This window comes from Cavia porcellus, unplaced genomic scaffold, assembly GCF_034190915.1.
Source record: "Cavia porcellus strain 051 isolate PalLab524CR breed Dunkin Hartley unplaced genomic scaffold, mCavPor4.1 scaffold_26, whole genome shotgun sequence".
Classification (NCBI taxonomy): Eukaryota; Metazoa; Chordata; class Mammalia; order Rodentia; family Caviidae; genus Cavia; species Cavia porcellus.
Window position 1 is genome coordinate 39994186 of NW_026947509.1, and position 6161 is coordinate 40000346.

The window sequence follows — 6161 nt, forward strand, 5'->3', positions numbered from 1 at the left end:
TCCATACTTAACACATCATGAGTAAAGACACATAATATTGGGCGTTTTCAAATCAGTGGTCATTTCAAAAGCCTAAAAGTCGATGTCTATTTCAAAATCCTGTCATGATGACACAATGAAGTAATTATTTCAAAATCTGACTCCTAGGAAGCAGCCTGCTCCGTCTCATACTTGGTACTGGTGGGACCCTCATGCTTAAAGACATGCAATTCAAGCAAATCAGAGATGTTGGGCATGCTATTTGAAACACAGAAATGGGGATTTTTCTTTTCCAGTGAGAACTTAGCAAGGAGCAGCTACTCTGAGTCTCCATCCATCTGTTACATTAAAGCCTCTGATTTTTTTGTACACATTTGAATGAGCTGTTGGCTAAAAGAAACAGAGCAAATGATGTAGACTCAGAAGGTGAACACGTTTCGCCTAGATAATTACTTCAAATTTGATTTAAGTCTTACAAAAACAGTTGAAAATTGAAGGAAGTGTCTTTAGCTCTACATTTTACCAGTGCCTAATGATATTTTGTTAGCTGTGTGTTTATATACACGTAAGTATAGTACAATGTCTTAACTTACATTCATATTTATCAAATAAAAGAATAAAGGGCTTTTGTCAGAACTAAAAATAACCTGATCTTATAAGTGGCATTTTCAGTTTATACAAATATTTTAAATGTCAACAGTATTTAAAAATAAATTATTATGTTTATTCATATCTCAGTATTTTTACTTTAAAGCATCTCTTTTCATTATTTTCTCAATTTTTTAGACATCCCTAAATGATTCTGGACTCAATATCCATGAAAAGGTCTAACCAAAAAATAAGTATATGAAGCAAACCCAGAAGATCACTGAATCAGACTTCATTATGCAAACCAGAAATAATCAGGTTGGTTCAAGACCACAGCAAAGAAGTTAAAGAAATAAAATATGTCAGATCACAGACTCTAAACTCATGCAGTCCAGGTTTCAAAGCTATTCACTACTATTTGTGCTGCCATTGCACAGGTTACTAAAATTCTCGAAGCCTGCATTTCCTTTCTGTCACTGAGTATAATACAATCATCTATCTATAGGTTTCTTTAAGCATCAGACAAAGAATATAGACATAAAACACCTATGCCATCATAAATCCAGAAGACTTTGTAATGATAATCAGAGTTATTGACACAAGGCAGAAATGGCACTGTTTTTAATTCTGACTCCTGCTTTATCATGGCCAAGACAAACAAATGCCTCTACTTTTGCCTTACTTATTAAAAACATTTTATTTTGTAACAGTATGACTATTATTTTAAATGCAAAGTATTTCTAAATATTCATAGAAATATTTAAACATATTTTTATCTTCATGCCATTTAAATGTGTATGCCACTATTTAAAGTAGCATTATTTCTCATAAGAAAAAAAATTAGACTGATAGATGGATTGATTGATTTGAACTTTGGGTACAAAGACCAGGACAATTGATCAATGTAATAGTTAAATCATTCTTAATATCCTCATTTACTTGGCAAATTTTAAGAGTGATATAATTTTAGCACTAAAATTCTTATTAGTTGCATGCCAACCAAGACTCACTTGTCAGATATAGACTTTCTAAAATTAATGTTAAATGGAGACCATGTTGACTGTGTGCTTCCTGATGTCAACTTTAAGATTTTAGTCATTTAAAATTGTGTTTTTATGAATGCTATGCATTTTACTAGATGGCAATTCAGATGGCACAGAAAAAGCTACAGGAAAAAACCTGAAACATATGAACAAAATTTAGCTTATAGTACTGTGTATCACTACTGATTTCATAAATATAACCACTGCGGCCATGCTAATATCATATGCTAATATTAAGAGTAAACAAATATATAGGGACTATTCACACTATCTTGGCAAATTTGGTAATCATTTAATTTCTGAAAATAAAAATTAAGTATTGCAAATAGTCATAGTTGCTATAAAATAAACTCACTATGTCATTTTAATAACTGGCATTTTTAGTCTGCTTTCTTTTAAAATAGACATGGTAATACAGACTTGAGGTGCCTGACCCATGAGGACAAATAAGGTCTCTATGAACATGCTATGTAAGGAATAAATAAAAGGATGTGGAATATTGGGATCAGCATTATGTTAGTCTCTACACACAGTAAAAAAACTGTAAAATTAAATCGGCTGTAGGAATAAAGTATGGGGTATTTAAAATCATGATACATTTGAAGTATGCCCGGTCCCAAAATTCCTAGGAAAATGTATGTTTCACACTCCATTTTAGAAAACATTTCAGTACATATTTTTAGAGTCACAAACCTGGATGCAATTTTCATACTGGTTACTAAACCTTACACATTTATTCCAAAAGTGAGCTGAGGTGGAGTAGATTAAGAAAAGAAAATGGTTCAGATGTAACAATAATAGTGAAATTTTAGAAATAACTAACATGATTAATAGTGGGAAGACAATTATACAAATGAACATTCTGGAAATTAACAGCGCATGATTCTGTAAATAACATTTCTAATATAATAAAACTATGAGGACAATGGTGATGAGGAAAGCTAAAACGGTCTTACTTGTATTCATTTGTAGGGATATTATAAATACAACTTTAATACATAGAGGGAATCATAGAAAGGAGAGCTTTTAATTTCGATGTTTATATTACTTTATGAAAATATTAAAATTTGAATATTAAATTTAAAATCTACAATGCATATGCTCTATCATCTTATTTGTTATGGACTTTCCCCAAGCCAAGCCTTTCCACTGTATACAATTGCAATTACATCACAATCTACCTCAACTTTCATTGTGCGTGCTGTAGAGGCAGCAGCTTATTCTGTCTGTGTTTCTCCAGAAACATGCCCTGGTCTTTCTTTTCTCCATCACAGTGACCTTGAATGTGTGAGAGCTGCCCAAGGTTGCTGAGCACTTCACACAGCATGAACACTGCTCCGGGCCACCTGTGGTGATCATTCTGGGACCTACTGGGGCCCACATATCACCATTCCCCAATATTTCTTTCCAATCAATTTTAGCAACAAAACTAATTTTAGCACTAATAATTCTGAAACTGATCCTTTGTAATTTTGAAAAATATATAATATTCAAAGCTAAACAAATAGTAGTGGTAGGTTGTCATTGTAAGTAGTGTATTATGATTGTATTTCAATAAATTTATTTTAGGCATATTTATAAGTACATATATGTGCATTTTGGTCAAATCTACACATTTTTCTAAATAAGTATAGATATATAAATAAAATTAGATATCAAAACACCCTTTAATTTCCCTACTCCTTCTGCTTTTAAATCCTGAGTACTTTGAATTTGAAATTATTTGCTTCAAAAACAAAATGTCATTTCTTACCTATCTAGCTAAGCATATTCTTCTCCTGGATGACCTGGAAGTGGGTTCTGTTAAACCTTCAGATCTTTGTCTTTCCTTTTGCTATTCCTCTGCTGATTGTCTTAAATATCTCAACATTTATACTTTCACTATTTCTAGATACTTTAAAAATCTACCTAGAAATTATCCTTTCTCTTTTGAATTTTTTCCTAATGATGGACATCTGAATCTCATTTTTTCTTCGATTTTAATAATTTAATTCATTTAGGAGAAAGGCAAGTCATAAAAACAAGCATTATAATAACTCTGCACTTCAGTAATTTATGATTATTAGAACAATTCTGAGGAAGGAAATTAATGTTAACTATGCCATCAAATACACACAGGTCCAATCAGATGACTCTCCTCTGTAACCTGAGGCACAACTTCTTACCTTTAGCATCCTTTTCTATGGCATTTGCTAATGCGTGATTTGGAAAGCATATGGCTTGTGTTCTACCAGTAACTGTAAATGTCCTGCAGTGGTTGCCTTTGTCATGCTCCTGCATCATATTCTTGATGGATCTTCAGAAAGCCCTGCTTATTAACTAAAACAACAGGACAGAGACTGAAAGAGGAAGCCTGGTAAGCATGAATGTTTTAGAATGAATAAATAAAATGCTGCTCAAGAATTAGTACGACTCTATTTGAATTTAAATAGAATATGCAATGTTGATCATGGTTATTACTTACTTAGATTAAAGTAACAGATGGTCCTGACTTGGAAAGAATAGATTTGTCTTCTACTATTATAGCTGCTATTGAGCACTTATTATCTGTCAAATGCTGTCTTATGGGATCCATGTGTGTTGCTTTATTTGTTTTCCCATATTTCATGCTTGGTAATATTTTATTTCTCTTCAAAATCTGAGAATCTGAAGCTAGAAAATTTGTGGAATGAGTCCAACTGTGCACAATGATTACTGTGAAGCCTTATGTTAATGTTGGTGGCTTCATGATAATACCAACATTTGTAAGCACTACATCATGATTTGATATCCTCCTTGAAAATGCAAAAATGTAAATTACAGTTCTCATCATGTATCAATTCTTCAAAAACATCTTGATATTCTATGAAAAAAACTCCATTCAGTGTCCCAAAACATGATGTTTATCTCTCAATTTTCTTTTTCTATTAGAGAGAAAGACACAGACAGACAGAAGCAGAAAGAGAAGCTGGCAGGCAGTGAGGGCAGAATGTTACCACTGCTACTCACATTGTCTTTAACATAGCTCAGGACAAAGGAAAAGCTTTCTTGGTTTCCAGCCGGAATATAAAGACATTTCCATGAGGGGTCATGAGCCCATAGAACTGCTTTCTCCTCCTAGGGTTTGGAAATTTTCCATCCATGTGTTTTTCCAAGAAACACTTGCATGGCTTGACTTCTTCAGGTGTTTGGAAGATGGTTTATGTTCCTGAGCATCCTCTCTTCATTTGTGTTTACTTTTGCTGTTTACTTTTTAGTTTTCAGTCTGCTCTTGGGATGAAGATGCTCTAATTTCCTGTAATGTCAAGGAATACAGCACCATGTACACTACAGATCCACTGTGTACTGATGGAATACAGTGTCTCTTTGGAGATCTGGGGTAAAATGCCTATGTACTTTGTAAAGATAAAGGCTAATTTGTGAGATAAGGCATCATTAAACCTTACAGACAACATGATTTGCTTCAGATCTAGAGGAGCAATGAATGCTAAAATTATGTCTCCCATCTATAAATATGCACGTTCTTGTAGAATAAATCAAATTATTGCCTTTTCTCTCAGCTACTGATTATACCATTCTATGATTTTACAACTAAGTCATTCCTGTAGGGACCAACTAAATCTTTCTCTTGATTCGAATCAAAAATAAGGTTTCACAGATCAGTTTCTTGTATTAGAAAGTAGAATTGAGACTGAAGGTCAAGGCAAACCTTAGACTTCACTCACAGGATCCCTTCAGAGAGGAAGCTTGAGTTTTGCAGATTTTAAATATTTTTATACTACTGCTCTCTACTCTTTTCATGCCGTAGAAAAATGGAAAAGTGAAGAAAACCTTCAGAAAAATTTAGGCATCAATTATCTTTTCTTCTATCATCTATGACAGTAGATATTAATATTATTCATTTTTCATAAATACTTGGATATAGGTCTTATCATAAAGAACCAACTCATGTACACCACACTCTGTGAGAAGATGTTAATTTGAGGGTGTGACTCACTGGCCCAGCTACTGCCCTTCCTCTGGAGCTCTGGTTCTCACCTATAATCACACTAAGTTTCTCCTACTTTATTCTGTAGAGTGGGAGGGGCATTGCTAAAGTCCAGTATGATTTTTCATTAGAGGAAGAGAGCAGATGGTGGGATAATGTTACCAATATTACAAATATGCAGAAGGGTGGAAAAGACAGAGAATGAAGGAGTCACAGCAAAAGAGATATGAGGAAGCTTAGATATGAGAATGCATGGAATGGAAATTGTAACAAGCTGCAGCATTCTATATTTGCCCATCGATTTAAAATTCCATCTTTCCCATTTGCTGAAATACACAATTTACACTAATTTTCCAAAGACTGATAGCTTTATTTATAGGAATATACTTTTGTTTCTTAAAATTCTTTGTTACCCAGACAACAACACTTTTTATACAAGTCAAAAATTGGAAAATCCTCATATCCAGCTGTAGACTGCCTGTCTGTGAATCTCCTTCCAATTCTGCTCTGAGATCAGAAGCACACAGACTCAGGGTTGGGCGTCTCAAATTCCGTGAAGTCCTGCTTGGCCGTGGGGGTGCTAA